Source organism: Mustela nivalis (genome assembly GCF_964662115.1).
Source record: "Mustela nivalis genome assembly, chromosome: 1".
In the NCBI taxonomy this organism is placed as follows: Eukaryota; Metazoa; Chordata; class Mammalia; order Carnivora; family Mustelidae; genus Mustela; species Mustela nivalis.
Window position 1 is genome coordinate 98,430,770 of NC_139020.1, and position 18,658 is coordinate 98,449,427.

At 44.6% G+C, this 18,658-nt stretch overlaps 1 long non-coding RNA gene across 1 annotated transcript in view; it reads left to right on the top strand.

The window, feature by feature from the left end:
- Window positions 1-18,658, top strand: part of LOC309863297 — a 311,338-nt gene that overhangs the window by 108,294 nt on the left and 184,386 nt on the right. Inside the window, exon 3 of the long non-coding RNA XR_014310975.1 lies at window positions 12,400-12,511. This is a non-coding gene — a long non-coding RNA (uncharacterized lncRNA). The remainder of the gene's footprint in view (window positions 1-12,399; window positions 12,512-18,658) is intronic.

An 18,658-nucleotide genomic window follows, 5' to 3' on the forward strand; every position in this document is an offset into this window, starting at 1 on the left:
TGTTACCGCATTTATATGTCTCTCCGTGCACACATTCAAGTGACTAACTGCAGAGAGAAGAGTCATTTGATGGATTCAAAAAACCTATGGCATCAAGTCGAACAACAACGCTGACCTTTGATCTCTGAAAATTTAGAGTCCAATATGGTTTTTGTTGGAAGGAGAAAAGAAGCACCTGAGGTTGCATTATAACTATATTCTTAGCAATTCACCAGAAAAGTTCCCCAGTGTATTTTAGGACATAAGTGTTGTCTCCTTTCTTAACCATGAAGTGGCGAGATACTTAAACATACTGGCTGGAGTACTTTGGGTCTTTGAGTTTTTTGATGAAATAGTTGGAAAAATCCTTTGTAAGCTCTATGGTGCTGTATGAGGGCAAGTGATTGTTATTCTTACAATATACACTCAAGTGATACCTGTAGTTTGAGGCTCCGGTGAAGGAAGTCTGGCTAAGAGGGCCACTTACTCACATTCGAGTTCCATGTTTTCTTTACGGTGCATACAGGGAGATCTTGTCAGGTAGGTCCATGAGCAAAGTTAGCAACTGCTCACACAGCTTGACTTGTGTCAGACAGACTGGCTTCTTGCTCATCAGTCCAACTGCCCACAGCCTGTCACCTGGGCTCTGGGCCACCAGCCTCTATGCTACTCTGCTCCATGATGCATCCTGAGCCACTCGAGGCACATTCACTGTCATGAGAGCTCATTGCTTAAAAACAGTTGGTGCTACTCCACTGCATATATGATGACATCCAAATAACTTTGCATAGCACACAAGGCCTTTGAAATTTCCGGCCTCTGCTGTGATGATTGCCCACTCTTCTGTGGCCCAATTCTAGGCTCCAGTCTGTAAACCTTCATTCTCAAATTCCATATTTATTCAGTAAATATTTAGGGCAAGCCTACTAAGGTGCTGGAATACAATGAGAAAACAAGAGAGTAGAAGGAAACTGGGAGGGGGTAGGTGGTAGGACCATACGGTAAGGTCTTGAATGTCACTGTCAGGCCTTTGGGCTTTGACTCTGAGTGAAATGGAAAGCCATTGAAGGGTTTTGTGCAAGAGTGACATGACCTGACATGTTATCAAATTATCAAAGGACTCCTTGGGCTGCTGTTCTATGAACAAACTGAGGTGCAGAAGTGGGGAGACCAGGTGAAAAGCTGTTGGGGTAGTCAGGTAAGAGACGAAGATGGTTTAGACTAGGGTAACAGCAGCAGAAGCCATAAAGAGGTAGTTGGATAAGGGATCTATATTAAAGGCAGTGACTACAGGATTTGTATGTGGACTGCTTCAACATTCAGGAGATAGAAGATGGGTAGTGTGGAGGAATCAGCAAGGAGATTGGGATGGAGATTAGGATGGTACAACCAGTAAGGTGGGGGAGGAGGGGAGATGTGAGGGGGGCAATAGAGGTAGCATTTTAGATGTGAGGGGAAGAAAGTATTTCTAGAAGGAATCAGTAATCAATTATATCAGATACTGCTGCTAAGTTCACTCAGATGGTCCTGAAACCAGCCAGGCGAATTTAGCAATATAGAGATCATTGGTAACGTGGAGAAGAGGAGTTTGGGTCAAATGCTTTAGGGCAGATGCAGTAGTGAGGGGATAATGGGAGAAGAGGATGATGGTGAATCAAGACCAAAAAAGCAATAAAGCAATAAAGGGAGCAGAGTAATAAGGAATAGCTAGAGGGATATGTGAGGTCAAGAGAGGATTCCGAGATCACACGGGGTAGTGTCATGCCTTTATGCTTCCTTCTAGACTCTCCCTGGTGGACTTCCACTTTTTCTTGAGAGCTAATTTAGCTATGCCTACACTGATCTTTCTCTGCCGTCTATACTCATTCACCAAAAAGGACGTACTGCGTACTTGCTGTGAAATAGACCTGGGTCTGTGAGCTCAACCATGACAATGAGCAGGCTGAGATCTGATCGGACCTCCACCTTCCTGGTGGTTCTCTTCCACTGGGGAGACAGAGAATTCAGAACCAAGCAAGTAGAGAAATAAGACAAGCAATTGCCATGGGTTATGATAACTATTTGACAGACCATAAGCCAGGTCGCCTGAGAGGTGAGGTGTGAGGGTCACGGGAAGCCTCTCTAGGGAAGTGACAGCTGAAGTGAAATCTGAAGAATGCTGCTATGGACGGAATGATTTAGGCTGAAGCCCCATGCTGAAGCCTTCATCCCCAGTGTGATGGTATTTGGAGGTGGGGTCTTTGGGAGGCAATTAGATCATTAGTGTAGGGCCCTCGTGAATGGGATTAGTGCCTTTATAAGGTAGGACTTGAGAGCGGTGATCTCTTTCTCTCTACCATGTGAAGATACAGCAAGAAGGTGTGTGTCTGCAAATCAGGAAGTGGGCTCTGACCAGACACTGAATCGGCTAGCCCTTTGATCGTGGACTTCTGAGCTTCCAGAACTGTGAGGACTAGGTTTCTGTTGTGTAAGTCATCCAGTCTGCTATGGCAGCCAGAAAAGAGCAAGACAGATATTAAGGAGCCAGTCCCAGGAAGGGCCAGAAGAATCTTCGAGGCACAGGGAATCAACTCCAAAAGCAAAAGCCTTCAGGGAGGAAGGGGTGGGGTGGTAGAAGAAAAAAAGGAGGCCTAGTGTGGCTGGAGTGGTATGAGCTGGGAGAAGGTGGTGTGCGAGCCTGCGATACGGGACCAGATTACAGATGGCCTAGGACACCTGCACGGGCCAGAGTGTGGAGAGAGGAGGGTGGTTTTGGTGAGTGGTGACCGTGTAGATGGGGAGAGTGCACAGGGGGTGATATTTTGGAGGTAAAGAAGCTGGTAGATTCCATGTGGTGAAGGAGAGAAAAGAACAAAGCAAGGATTGTGTCTATGGTGTGACCAGGTGGGGGGATGTGGCACCATTATCTGGAAGAGAAAGATCTACGAGAAGGAGCAGGCTGGGGATGATGCCAGGGTGGGAACAGAGAGCTGGTCGGAACACAGGCATTAAGGAAACCTGGAGAGAACATATTTCAGGAAGTTGGAAACTGTTGGCACCCCCGGTGGGGTGCAGTCGGTTAAGCGTCAAACTCTAGGTTTCGGCTCAGGTCCTGAGCTCAGGGTCATGAGACTGAGCCTGGCATCCGGCTCCACAGTGGGGGGGGGGGGGGGGTGCAGAGTCTGCTTGAGATTCTCTCTCTCCCTCTCCCTCCGCCCCTCCCACTTGTGTTCTCTTTCTCTAAAGTGAATACACACACACACACACACACACACACACACACACAGAAAAGAAATGGGAAACTGTCCACCAGGTGCAGTGCTGCGGAGAGAAGGTGAGGAACCAAGGATGGGAATTAGTAGTTTCCCCGTTGTGGCTGAGCACTTGGTGTGTGGCCCCCCCAGGCTTGTCTAACCTCACTTTATTTCTGCCTCTCTCCTTCATTCTTTGACAGATTGTCAGAGGCTCAGGGCCTCCTTTTATATTTATCTTTGTATTCCTGGGCTCAACAGGGTGCCCAGGGAGTGGGCTAGATTCAGGAAGAGCTCCCAAATGGAAATAACCCTGGGAAGGAGACACCCAAGGGGTTATCAGCTGGGAGATCAGCTGTCTGATGCTCAGAGTGAGTGCGGAGGGCCCAGCCCTCCCCGGAAAGCCCGCCCCAGAACCCTGTGGGACAGGTTCCACTCAGTGCCTTGTAGGCTGCGAAGTGTTCCATCTTCTTGGAGCTGGAAAGGGTGTTCATGATAAGGCAGGGTGGGAACCTGGCTCACTGACACACAATTAGCCAGCTTTTGTCTTTGAATCTGACTGGAAGTGACTCAGAGGCTGGAAAAAAACCTTTTGGAAACAAATGAGGGGGGAAAAAGTAGGTTAAGTCGTTATAGCATTTTTCTCAGTTAAAATGTGCATCTGCTGTCCCATCAATGTTGAACACTATGCATTTCTTCAGCCTCTCTCCAGCAAAAACCCGGGGGGGATTATTAAGCCTGATGATTCACTCATTTTCTCCAAGAATTTTATTAAATGCAATTTCGAGGGGATAAAGTTTCTTCTCTTTTGTCTTTCTCTTCACTCGAATAAACCCTAATTACCACTGGGGCAGAATAAATGGGCTTCCAGAAGACTGAAGCAATTGGTAATGTTTCCCCTTTAAGTTACCGGGTTGAAGGCTCCTGTTCCAACAGCTACCAGGGTACTTCCTGCCCACTCACACCTTCTTCAATTCAATTTGAAGAGTATTCACAGAGCACCTTGCTGAAAGGCACTGATATGTATACTGTGGGGCATAAAAGACAAAGCTCTGCCGCCTGAGGGTTTATGGTAGGGGTGGGGAGTGAGTCTTAAACTCAACTGAGATTCTGAACAAATTAGACTCACAAATGCCATGGTGGTGTATTAATTAGAATTTTTTTGGTTGTGCATAACAAGATGTTTGCATAAATGCAAACAAAGCTAAACAACTAAGAATTTGTTGCAGAAAATACTGGGTTGTCACAGGAACCTGGGCAGGCAGGACTGTACCAGGGATACATGGATTGGTCCTGCCACTATCAGCCCTCTCTGGGCCTCTCAGCTCTCCTCTTCTTGCCTGGATATCTCTGTCTCTATCTCCATCTCTCTCTCTCTTTACCTCTACCCCTGCTTCTGTCTTCAGCGTGGCCTTCCCTCCGCATGATGGGAAACAGGGTCATAGAGAAGGTTCCCAGCTTTATAATATCTTGCAGTTTTAGCCCTGGGGAGAAATGGACTTTTTCACTTCCAGTTTCAAAATTCCCCATGAAGGCTTCTGATTGGACTGAGATGGGTCAGCTCCTCACTTCTGGACCTACCCCACCCCGGGAGCCAGGAAAACTGCAGATTTGGAAAGTGGCTGTGGACGAGCCAGCTTAGGTGGGAGCCACATTTCCCAGTCTCATCTCCACTCCAGCAATCTAATGGCTCTTCTCAGCACCCTTGTGCTAGGCATCACGCTCCACAAAGTCAGGAAGGTAGGGGGTAAAAAGGGGTCCCACACTTCCCACTGCTGTTTTCAGAAACCACTCCAGGGGCTCAGGCTTGAGACTGTAACTCCACTAAGGAAGGCAAAGGATTGGAATATTTGAAAAAAAGGAGTCCTTTATGAACTCTGGCTCTCATTTAATCCTCATGACTGAGGGGATTACTGCTACCCACTTTTTAATGATGAGGGGTACCAAGAAGTTAAGCACTCTGTCTACATTGACACAGCTAGGTACGAAGTCCGGCAGGCTTCAGAACCCTGAAGATCCACAGCCTCTGGGCCGTTTGACCACGCAGGTGCCCCACAAACACAGCTGGATGTAGAGAGAAGATAGGAGTCCCCAGAAGGAGCAGTCCATCCAGGAGGGGTGAACGTAAGTTCTGAGTCGGGCCTGGACTTGGGGGATTTCAACAGGTCCAGGAGAGGGAGGAACAGAGCTCCAGAACTCCGACAGCCAGCGGGCCAGGGCCCGGACACCCAGCTTTAAAGGTGAGGCTTGCAAAGCGCCGTGGGAGGACTGGAGGAGGTGAGGCCTGAAAGAAAGGTCCAGGCCCAGTGGGGAACGCCACGCCCCACTCTGGAGTTCTTCCCTCTAAATCCATGCCTCTAAATGCAATTCCATTTAAGGGCAACCCAGCCCGGTTCACACCTAGTCTTGCAGATGACAGACTGCCCTGTGGTCAGTTTGCAGAGTGAGAGCAGCGGCCTCCAGCTCTGCACCTGCGCTGCCACCGCCATCAAGGAAGACAATCATTTTCCATAAAATGTCACCACGGCCAAGGTGGAATTTACAAGGGGGTGCTCTGCAGGACGAAATACACGAAAGAAAGCGACCCCCAAATCCACAAATTCACTGCAGCGGGGGAGGGGGGCGCTTTTGGGGGTGGGAAGGAAGGCCCCGCGTGCTGAGTGGAGGAGAGAGCAGGGAGGCCCCCCTCGTTGCCCTCTGCTCCCGGCTTTGTAACCGGCTCTGCCACGTGGTTAAAGCTTCCGTGGGTGAGAAGGCCGCCTCAATTATTTCTGCTCGAGATGTGCTGGACCAAACGTAAACAGCGGAGGAGCGGGAGCGGGGAGCCGAGCCTGGGCAGGGCTGCAGCGACCCCGCTGCCGCCGCCGCTGCCGCCGCCGCCGCCGCCGCCGCGGCGGAGCCTGAGCGCGGAGCTGCCTCGGCGCCTGCGAGCCGCCCCTCCCCCGCCGGGCCTGCGAGCCCATTTTCGCTTGGCCGGTCCCCGCGCTGCCGGATGGATTGCGCCCCACCCCCGCTCCGCTGCTCAGTCATTCAGACTTGGAAAGTCAATAACACGCTGACATCATCAGGGGTTTGTGTATTATTACACGGCTACTTTCCAGAGTACCTGGCATTATCTAAGAGAGGAGCACTCTGGCTGCCCAAGAAAGGGCCGGGCCTCTGGGCCCCGCAGCCTCGGGAGGGGTGGCCGCCTGGAGCCAGGCCTTTCCTCAGTGGGGACCATCTTGGGGCACCGATTAGGAACAGATTATGAGCTTTTGCTGCACTAAATGCAGATGCACTTTAGATATCGATAACATGCTTCATTTTGGCTTGAGGTGCACTTATAAATCATTCCTAAGTGACCTCTATTTCTACCAAAGACGTCTGTCCACTTGGTCTTTAAGGAGCATTTTTAGTGATCCTCACAAAGGAAAAAAAGGAAAAGGCATTTTTTATGACAGGAAGCCAAAGGCTGATTCTTCTGAGACTCTTGGGGCTTTTTTGTGTGCAATTCTCTCTTATGTAATCGCCATCACGGGTGATTAGGTCTTCTCTTTTTCCCTCCAGGGCTGGACTGGGTGGTTTGGTTGCTGTGTTTTTCTTAAGCCTCATGCAGAGCAAACACACATAGAAAACATGTCCCAGATTTATGGTGCAAAACTGCTCTCCAAGCAAATTGCCTTAGAAGAGTGTCTCATTTTGAAGGAGGGAAATAGATGAATTTGTTGTTAATCAAGACTCCTTATCTTACTACTCTGGCATTTCCTTTTCCTAGAACGAGTTTTTAAAAATAATTTTATGTATTTTAGATGTTCTCTTCCCTCCCTCCTTTATAATGTTACTTGTAACAGCTTCAATAACTAGTTATATAGATTACTAATATTTTTGTTCTGTAAATACACACACATACCAGTTAAAATATGTAAAACTCAATAGCTCACACAATATAGTACCTTTTTTATTTGGCCAGAAAGGCTACTTCTTTCTTTACCCACACAGGGCTGACCTTCTTTAGATTTTCTTAGTATCTTAAACTGCAAAAAATGTCAGCCAGGCCCAAACTGGTTACTTGCAGAATTATAGGGGGAGAGTAGTTCTTCATTGGCCTGATCTCTTCACTCTGTACCTCAGGCAGGAAGAGATCACTGACCAATATAAGTCTTTAACTTCCTCAGGAGGAAGCAAAGGAGCCTTGTTTCTCAACAATATAACAATTTTCCTATGTGTACTTGGTCATTTCAGGAGAATCTGTAGTAGATTATGACCACTTCCCTCCAGATGGTCTGAAGAAAAGCTACCTCACTGGGTTGCACTTCTGAAATCACCACCCCAGGCCTGTGCTAGACTCCCCCAGCCCCTCCTCAGTTTTGTCTACCTCTCATCCCCCCAGGGAAATTCCCCCTTTCTGAGGCACAGCCGGGTGGTGAGGGCCAGTACACAAGCTCTCTGAAATGGTTCAGTAGGTTCCAGTCTCTGGAGCCTGGAGCAGCTACCACTGAAGGAGGGATGCGGTGGGGTGTGAGGGGGAGCTCACTGCCAAACCTTGCATAATATATTTACTTAGGGGCTTTCCCTCAGTTCAGTGGAGCATGTGAGTTTGTCTTTTTGGTTGTCCAACTCTTCTGTTTTCTTACCTCCTGGCCTCCTGGCCTTCACCTGAACCCCTCCTAGCTGTGACTGCCCTACTGCCCTACTGGAGGGGTCCTTGCTAAGCAAGGATGTCGCCACTTCATTCTGGATGTTGAGCTTTGATATCTGGCAACGAACTTCTTATCCTGGAGCTTCGGCCTAAGCAGGGAGGACAGAGATTAGTGGGTCGTTAGGGCAGAAGCCTCAAGTAGGAAGTTGATTAACAGGAACCAAAGCTCCAGAACTAGGTGGCTGACATGTTTGTCTTATGAAGAACCCTAAATGGTCAGGAAGAGGAGAGAACTGAGTGGAAAGGAACCACTTTGAGGAGATGGAGAAGCAGGGCTCTTGGTCCTGGAGGAGATTGGGATGTTTGATGAAGCAGACCTGCATATACCAGCCAAGGAAGCCTCCTGCCGGAGATCAAGGCTTTGTGTGGGTTGGTCCAACTGTGCTGGGGGTGGTGGGGAGGAACTCCATGTGACCTATGGTATCTGGCCATTTTTTGCACAGCGGGCCCTGGAGGGAACTGGTAGCCTGATGGGCCAGGAGCCTGTCACAGGAGTTACAGGATAGTCCCCCCATTCCTCTGGGGAAAAGAAGTCAGTCACCTTCAGGGCCTTTACTGCTAAATATTTGTCAGCTGGTTAGAAATGGGCCCTTTTGAATTCACAGGCTTGTGTCTTTTTAGGTAGTCAGTGTGGAGATTCCAGAGACTGATAGGCAGGTATCAAACCTTAATTTTGGTTTAGAAAAGGTAGCATCTTCAAATAGAGCCTTTACTTTAATGAATACCATGGCCACACTTAAGCACCTGGTAGGCAAAAGTATCCATTCATTACCTGCCAAGAATTTCACTTAAAAAAAAAAAAAAAAATTAGGGACGCTTGGGTGGCTCAGTTGGTTAAGCGGCTGCCTTCGGCTCAGGTCATGATCCCGGCGTCCTGGGATCGAGTCCCACATCGGGCTCCTTGCTCAGCAGGGAGCCTGCTTCTCCCTCTGCCTCTGCCTGCCATTCTGTCTGCCTGTGCTCGCTCTCCCCCCCCCCCTCTGATAAATAAATAAAATCTTTAAAAAAAAATTAGAGAAATAAGTGAATTAAAAACAAAAACAAAAACACAGGTATAAAACTATAAGCCTCATTTTTTTTTTAGTAGATTCAGAAAACTGTTCGTAAAACCACTCTGCCAAACTACTATGGATGTTTCCAAATGTCCTTCTCAATTGCCATGTGCATCTCTTTGTGGAATGACCAGACAGTCCTTGGATCTGGGACATACTTTGGGTATCACTGGAGCAGAGGTTGTACACTGCATGTGCAAAAGAATTCAGCTTACATTTGCGTTTAGGTGGCCCTAAATAGGGTTGGTTGATTTGTTAATGGGATTGGAAATTCAGAGATTACACATAAAATCCAGCTTTTCCTGAAAAGTGGAAAGCGTCTGGCCACCCAGGCAACTCAAGGATCAAGTGAGTTGAGCAGCAGCTGCCCCTCTGGCTTCCACATAGCCTGGGGCAGGGTCACTCAGGACTCAAGCTACCTGTTTTGCTGCAAAAGGCCTTTGAACCTGTGTTCCCCTTTTCCGTGTGTCCTGTATTTTCTCGACTCCTCACAGAAAAGACTACTCTGGACGGTCAGAGAACCTGGCCCAGGACAGCGTGGTGTTAGTATGGAGTTACTGAGATTCCTACAGGACTCCGAACATTCTAGATTATAATGGATAATACACTTCGAATCCATATCAGGTTAAAGTCTTTAGTTGAATGCAGATGCTACTTAAATGCAGATAAAATTCATTTAAGAACTTATAAGGGTTACTACTAGTTTTTTGTTACTTTCTCTTGGTCAACAGATATAGAAGTAAAACTACGACTGCCTTTTTTTTTTTTTTTTTTAAATATTCAAGGGGAGATGCTTCCTTATGAAAAGGTTAGGGACCTGCTGTTCGATAATAGCTCTCATCCTCAGACTCCTGTTCATGTCCCCCCTAAAAGATTGTTGAAATATGGTATATCCTTGGCTCTTTTTTAAAACGACAGCTATGGGTTTGCATTCTAAGTTGAAATTGTTGGCAAAGGATAGTTTCCAGTGTATTGCAAAAATTGACATTTTAGAATAAAGCCGTTACATCACTTTTTAAAATGTATCCAATGGGATCCAAATACCACAGCAATCAGATACCTATCATCATTCACTTAAAAAAATACATGAACAAGCTCTTTTTTAATGCTGGCGGGTTTTACATTTTTTTTTTCCTCTTTGAATTTATATGGCCATCCTTACAGGGCCGACAAAATGGATATAAATTTTAATTAAAAAAAAATCTGTGTGATCATGTGGCTTGAGGTGTTAATTTTTACTGACCATATATCGTAATCTGATGAATGTGGTTTTTATTCCAATTAGCTTATGTGTCCATGGGTGACAACAGCTACCAATTGTTAGCATGAGCATTAATTCTATATCTCATTTTTTGTTCCCACACATGTGTGCACATAAGAAATGTTATCCCATAAACAGGTAGATAGAAATGGAAGTAGTTTTAAAATGACAGTATCATCTCTGGAGTCTTCAATTGCCATTCTTTCATTCTTCATCTCCTAAATCGTTTGCTGAGGATCTCATGGCTGTGGTTAGATTCTATTTCAATCTTGTGAGAAGCAAAGAAGTCACCCATTGTAGAAAGAGTGTTTGTGTTGTCCCAAACACATATGTTGTCATATGTTGTCATATGTTGAAACCTAATTCCTGGGTGAAGGTATTTGGAGGTGGGGCCTTAAGGAGAGGATTAGGGTGAATGGGATTCCTGCCTTGTAAAAGAGATCCCAGAGAGCTCCCCTTCCTCTCTTGCCATGTGAGGACAAAGTGAGAAGATGGCCATGGCCATCTCTCTCTCTATTTTTTACTTGGGTGGTGGAGATTTTGCCTTCTTAATTATATTCTATTTCTTATCATTTCTGTTTTATTTATTTTATTCTTGTCTATATTCTTTCTAGTCTATTTATCCTATCGCTTACCTATATCATCCAAATTTTAAAATTGAGATATAATTGACATAACATATTTTAGGTGTACAACACAGTGAGTTGATATTCGCATATGTTGTGAAATGATCACCACAATAAGTCTAGTTAACATTCGTCACCACACATGGTAATGGATTTTTTTATTCTTATGATTAGATCTTTTAAGATTTACTCTTAGCGACTTTCAAATATAAAACACAGTATTATTAACTATAATCACCATGCTGTACATTATATCCTGGGATTGACTTATTTTATAACTAGAGGTTTATACATTTTGACCCCCTTCATCCATTTTGCCTGACTCCCTGAGGCCCCCAGCCCTGCCTCTGACAAACACCAATCCGTTCTCTCTCTATTTGAACTCAGTTTTGTTTTGTGTTTGTGAATTCCACATAAAAATGAGATCATATGGCATTTGTCTTTCTCATTTCACTTAGCATAATGCTCTCAAGGCCCATCCACGTGGTCTCAAATGGCAAAATTTCCTTCATATTGTTTATTTATTTATTTTTGACTGAATAGCATTTGGTGTGCTTTACTTTGGTAAAGCTGGAGACAGGAGATTAAGAGATCCCCTTGACATCAAACTCTTTTTCAGGTAAATAGTACTCATAGAAGCTGAGGACATTGATTCTCTTAAAGCTATCCTCTTCTGTGTCCTTCTCAGAAAGTCTTTATGTACCTGCAAGAGAATGTGTGTACTCCAGTTTGAAGACGACTGTCCTAGAAGAAGGTCAGGCCTCGATTCTTGCAGCACACGGGAAATACCAAGAGGTCAGGCCTGCCAATGAGTGCACTACCAACATACTCGTAATGTTGGCCTCGTAGGCCCAGTTATGTCTGTGGCCCATTCCATAGGCGCTCCCTGTCAGGGCTCCATGAAAGAAATTATGAAGGGATCTTTGCTGAGAGTCTCCCGATCCTTGTGAAGGCTGCTGGCGGTTCACAGCTAGACCAGCACTAACAGCATGGACTTTTTGTGCAGGTATAACTTAGTCCAGATATCATTAGTTTGGTTCTTCCTTTTTCACTGGGATTTAGAATGAATGTGCTCCTTCCACTCCACCTTTACCACCAGTCCTTTAGACTGATTGAAAGAACAATTCCCGTTCCTTCCTAGGTGTGGTCAGCTGTTGTCTTCCCCTCCCTGCCCCCGTCCCTGCCTCTCACTCTGTTGCACAGACCATCTTCTCAGTTTGCTGTACTGAAGAAGGTGGCTCAGAGTAAGCCAGGGGATTTTACAGGAGATAGCTGGTAATATTCAGAGTTCTCCTTTGTTCTCTACTTCCTTTTCCTTCTCCCTCCTAGTTTTGAGACTGTGAGAATTTCATGTATGAGCTAAAATTGCCTCTGGAGAATGAGCCAGTCTTCACTGCTCCTGGCCATTGAATCTAATCTCACCAGTGAGAATTTTGAGGGACTCAAGAAGTTAGGTCCACTCTTCAAGTACCCTAGGGATTTGGGTCCATTATGGAGTACACCTGAGAAATTCAGTCTAGGACACTTAAAACACTTGAAATATTTTTAAACCAAATTTAATTTTTTACAGGTATATTGGAACAGCTCTGATCTGGAATCATATGGGATTTTTTTCTAGGCATATTTCATCCTGCACCAGAAGGCTTAAATTGCCTCAAAATTGGAGGAAAGGAAAGAGAAAGGTGAGAAATTTTTAAAAATAAAATGTTTGTTGAAATTTTCCAGCACCCAGCATATGCCAGGCATTTTGCACACATTATCTCCTAAATCTCCCAACATCCATGTGAGGTAAGTATCATTATCCCGTTTTGCAGCTGAAGAAAATCTCAGAAAGTATAGAAGCTGAACACTTGCACCATCTTTGTTCTGTGTTTGCTTGATTGCAATATTTATTACTCAAGCACAATTGCCCAACATATAAGGAAGAGCAGAAGTTGGGCATAGATCTTCTTGATAAAACAATGTGTATGTAATTACATGTGAATAAGTGTTTCTAGGACTCTGTCAAGGTAGCCCAAACATGGATCCATTTAATCTTCCTGGTGCCTAAAAGATACTTCTTTGGATTTCTAGTGGTACTTCAGCAAGGGATTCACAACTAAACAAAATCTCTTGAACAATTTTTAAAAATATTTTTGAAACCACTTAGGCTTGTTCTGTATCTTTCAAAGGAGTGAACATGACATTTCATTTTTCAAACGTGATTGAATTTCAAAGTTATGTGAGCAATAGGATACAAAGAATAAATCTGGACTAATTGGATCAGAACAGTGATAAATAAGAGAAAAACTCTTACGATATCAAATACATTGCTTACCCTGACACTAGTGTCCTTCAGAGTAGCAAAGCTATGTAGATTGTGACATTATTCACCAGGATGAGATTCTGTCAGGAGAGAGAATGAATTTGACTAGAAAGAGGAGTCTGGCTTTAGACAAGTTGAGTCTGGAGCTTCTGACACAAAAGGTGATACCCATCAGACCTGTGGTTCTGAGACTGAAGGAGAGCTGGGCTTAAAGAAGTCATTGACAGAGGGATGTTGATTGAATTTCTTGGAGAGGAGGGAATCGCAGGGAGAGTATGGACAAGGAAAGAGGAGAAAGCCAGAATACGAACCCAGAGATCAAGTAGATGGTGAGGTTGAGGAGGCAGGGATCAGATACGACTTTAGAGTATAGTTTGAGTCGTGAAGGGCAGTGGTTATGTGAAGGTTTGACCAATTGATTTAAAGAGGGGGACTGTATCGGCACGTATCGGCGCTGACGGTAGCAAGGAGCTAGTAGAGAGGGACAGCTGGAAGATGGGAAGATTGAGGTGGGAGAATATGTCAGAAAGGCTGAGATTGAGGGGGCAGGAACATTTAGGATGCAAGAAGGTTTGCCCTCCACTTGCTGTGATGGGCGCCAGGGCTTGTATGTAATGGATGAACCGCTGAATTTGACACCAGAAACTAATATTGCGTACTATGTTTACTAGTAGAAATTTAAAATAAAAACTTGGGGGGTAAAAGGTTTACCCTCTTCTTCTTCCATTCTGGTGAAATAACTGAATGTGGAAACCACTAGGTCTCTATCACTGCCTTCATAGATTGGTTGTCTGTCTAATTGACTCCCTAGCTTTGGAGCTGTTGCAGGGAAGGCACGGACAGATTTAGCACTGTATTTCTACTTCTTAACTTACTTGCTGTACTCAGTAGGCATTCTGTATGGTAAGTAAAATTTTGGCCCTTTTTCATGCCATCAAAAAAAAATTTTTTTTCTTTTTCTTGTTTCTTTTCTCTCTCTCTTTCCTCCTTTCTATCTTTTTCTCTTTCTTGGCAAAAGAGCAGAGCATTAGCCTCTGTCTATAAGAAAAAAAATATCCCCAGTCAAGAGACAGAAGATGAAGGACAGTTGGTTGCTACCAAGTTTCAGGCCTGGCTGTCAACCCAGCCCAATGCATCACAGTGAAATTAATCCATCACTAAACAACCCAGGTACGTCATCACCTGCCGTCACTTGTCAGGTCAGTTGTGCTGGTTTGGCTGCATACAAACATGATTTTAAATTTCTTATTTCCACAGAAAAACCCAAAGGCCGACAGTATGTGTATTCAGAATTCCCAAGTTACCAACCCAGAACACACGGTAGAGATATTAAAAAAAAAAAAAAAATACTGGCTTGCAGGAGCAATAAGAAATATTTAGATGTTCTTCACAAAATTCTTTGTTTGCCAAATGTCTTTACCACTGGAGAACAATTTTGTTCTGTGCCTCCTCCCACAGAATGTGCACTAGTTACCAATCTGCCCCAGTAGGAATATAGACAGTGATAGAAACTGTGTCTGAGGGAGAACTCTCGTGACCCCCAGGACTGCCAGGGACTCTAACTGAATCCCTGTATTAGACTCTCTGGTCTGCACATGCTCCTGAAGTCTGTGTATGGGAATATGAGTACATTTCCAGGGCTAGAAAGTTCATGCCTGTGTGTATCAAAAGAAAGTTCTTGGTTTTAAAACTTGCTGTTAGAATTTTATCCGTAAATATTTGGCTAGAATTACGGAAAGCGTGGCAGGATGTGTTCATTCGAATTGGTTTTACTGGTCAAATTTTCAACTGAAGCCTATGAGAAATTTGCCAGATGATGAGTAGAAAAATCAGGCATCAGCCCAACATGTAGTTTGGAAGCTTTCTGGGCCTCTGGGTTTGTGGGCGGCTCTTTAGTTGGTAAGCAGGCCTGGTCAATTCTATTTTAAAATGCCTCTGCTGTGGATCTCTTTTTCTCCATGCCTTCTGTTAATGCCTGGTCCAAGTCTTCGTATCTTACCTGCCCCTTTCTGCTGCTGCCTTCAACGGGTCCCTCCACTCCTGGTCTCTCCCAAACCCAGCTCCCGTTTCGACAGCCTCAAAAGGGATGCCTTGTAAATCTCCACTTCCTGTGGGGCATTTCTCTGTTTGAAAATCTGAGCGCCTTGGTATGGCTTCCTGAGTCAAGCAGGGATTTTTATTTCGAATAAAAATGTTTTACTCACGTAGCTAAGATTGTGTGCCTTGATGAAAAGGGACGTAAAATGCAGTGAGAGCGGATCCCTTCTAGGACAACGGGAAGTATGCAAGGCACTAAGGAATTGTAAGAAATGAAAAAGATCTGTGTTCAAACCAGGGTCATCCCGGGCCTGGAGCTTAAGTGACTTGAGGGACTCTCTGTAAGAGAAAGAATAGAAAATATATCATTACAAACTTAGAGGTCGGCCTTGGCAGCAACCGTAGGCGGGAGGGGCCTTGAAGCTTCAGCTTTATTAGCTTCAGAGTAAATGTGCTTATGGGTCAAACAGATGCAGCCTAATAACTGAGCTTATTTGTCTTGAATTGTCACATTCGGCTCAGCGTAGTATGTTCACGCGGTATTAAGTCAAATAGAGCAGATGATTTTAGGATGAAAAGAAACATTCTCCAATCCCCAGTTCTGGTCCCAGAAATAATCGGTGTCAGTTTCGGTTATCTGTCCTCTGGTATTTACCCCGGAAGGTCTCATAATATATGCTCACGCTTAGTTTTTGTTTTTCATTCAGCCAATTGAAATGCCGTCTGTTGTCTCCTTGCAACGACAGACAGATGCGGAGACCTCGCATTCCGTACCCCCTCCTCCCCGCTTTGGTAGTGACGACTCCTTGTTGTGAGTTTTGGTCTTCGGGACCTTACACGAGTAGCTCACTTTCGTTTTGGTCTTGTGTAATTTGGGGATCCTTCCGCAGCCCAACTCCACCGTAGCCAGCGTGAACCCTTCTCTTCTCGGCTGGTTTCCCTGGGGTGCCCCTTCTACCCCACGGCCCTCGGCCTCCCTTCCCGCCCCGCTTTCTTGCAGATTTCAGGCCTCTCCATCCTTCAAAGCCCAGATCAATCTTACCTCACCCGTAAATCTCAGGTGTTCCAATACGCTTCTGTATCTCTCTTGGAAAGCTTCTCACTTGACTTCCAACACACAATTTAGCACTTAATTATAAAGCTTATTGTTTGTTTTTGAGCCCAGCTCCCTCCCCCGTCCCTGCAGCCAATCACAGAATCTCTTGCAAGGCTGGCTCTCAGTAACTGTTTATTGAGCTGAATCATTCTGTTCTCTAATCGGTTCCGGTTTGTGCTCCTTACCTGTCGCACTAGATTAAAAACTTCCTATACTTTTGCATTTTCCCCGTAGCATTAAACACGGAATAGGCATTCAGTAATAAGCAGCTGAATGATTCTGATCTTTGGCTTCACCCACATTATCCTGTAGCATATTTGCTGCATTTTCTGGAAGACAGCAGAAGGTAGTAGAAAGGTTCCTATTTCGTGTTAACTCTGGGCCATGCAGTATATTTTTTTCCCCTGCCTTTTCTGTGAGAGTATAATTCTTTCTCTCCATTCAATCCCTGGGCTCCAAGGATGTTGTGGCTTTAAAAACATCCTTTAAGGCAGTTTCTGTGTGCAGAAAAGATTGCTTAGAGATTTCTTGTTTGTTATACCAATTAATAATTAATTGTTACAAATCCACGAGTGTAGCTCTTCTTTAAGATTTTAAGTTCAGTTTAAAAATATGATTTTTCTATTTATAAGTTCAGCAATTTTGAGTCACTTTTAAGGGGGTCTTTGAGTAGCTCTTGGTCCCATTTAGGAACTTAACCAAACAACCTGGAACATTTTACATTTCATTTATAATTTAAACCTGCTTGACTTTCCTTTTATAGACTGTGATTGTTTTAACTAACAAAACCCTTCCTAAGTACATAAATAGCAGCTACAAATCTAGCAAGTCAAAGTCACAGATATGGGAACACTAAGATCTCTTACTTCTTCCAATAGTATAATGTTTTTACAATCACAAGTCTAAATCAATAACTCAATTATATATTTTAAATTAGAATTACAAGGCTTAACTGTGACCTAATAAGGCCAAACTTTTGCATGCATAGTTGAAATTCCAACTGTTCACGTATTCTTTAATGCAAAAATTATGAATATTACACGTTTGCTTTTGTTAAGCATTTATAATTTAAATTTTAAAATGTTGGGGGGCTTGGAAGATGCTTATCCATTATGGGGAAAAATGTGCTGCCCTGATAGATTTGGGGGGTTGCCTTCCTATTTGATTTTGGGACTTGCCTTCTCTGCTTGTTGAAGGTGGCTAATGCCTGGAATACCAGCTTGGGCATAAGCAAATCCTTATCTAGGACTAAATTAGTCTGATGGAGCCCCTTTTCATAGTTGCAGGATAAACAGCCTCTGTGTGGAGAAATCTCATAGCCAATATCCACTGCATTCAACTAATGATTTTCCCAGCTTAGTTTGTATGGGAAGTCTGCTACTTCACTGATCTTTAGATGTGTAGGCTACCCTGTCTCGTTGTACCAGACTAAGACAAGGACTTAGGTAGCAACTGTGCTTGACTGGATTTTTCATTTCTTTGGCTCTTAAAATATGTAAATGTCTTTGTGTCTAACTAAAAAATCTTCGGACTAGAGAGAATCATGCATTCTTTTAATTCATTTCTTATCCAAAAAATCCACAGTTTCTATACATATTAAAATATCATCCGGTTGAATTAGGGACATGTCTCTTGGCTCTGATTGGCTTTGCAGTCGCATGTCTGAGAACATTTTACTACCAGATGGGAGCTGGGCATAGGTTTATGAAATAAAGTCTAGAAGTGGGCATTTTGTACAAACCAGTGATATTACTTGGCCTGATTCTTCCATGCTGCAGGGTGAACACAGAGCTGGCGATAGAGCAGAATGTGGCCCCAAATAAGCTGTTTACAACTATAAAAGTCTATAAAAGGACACAGCTGTGCTTCTTCTGAAATTCTGTCTAGAGGTTAGAAAAGGGACTTATTTCCTGCAGAGTGATTTTCATAGAATGGAGTGCATGTCTGCCTTGCTTAATGGGATGCTCAATGCCCAGGGCAGCACACTGTAGGCTATTAATAAAAAGAGTTGGAGTGGATGGATGGGGGTGCTGGTGGCGGAGATGGATGGGGTGGATGGCAGGTGGGCTGGGCACAGCAGGCAGGTCCTCTCCCATGCAGGAATGGGTTTATGTAGGGGACTATTCATCTGGCTGCCATTTGCTGCGGAGCTAGAGCCCAGGAAACTGTGTGGTTCATGAGGAGAACAGAAACAGCTGAAGACTGGGAAAGAATTGAGACCCACCAGTGGGGATCGGTAGGCAGGCAGGGCGCCTTGTTCTTGCTTATCATCACTGAGACAGCAAGTTTTCAGGCTCATTTTGCTCCTCAGACTCTCTTAACTGCCATACCATGAACATGGCAGCTAGGTAGCTAAACTAGCTACAGAGCGCCCCTGACAACAGCATCCGG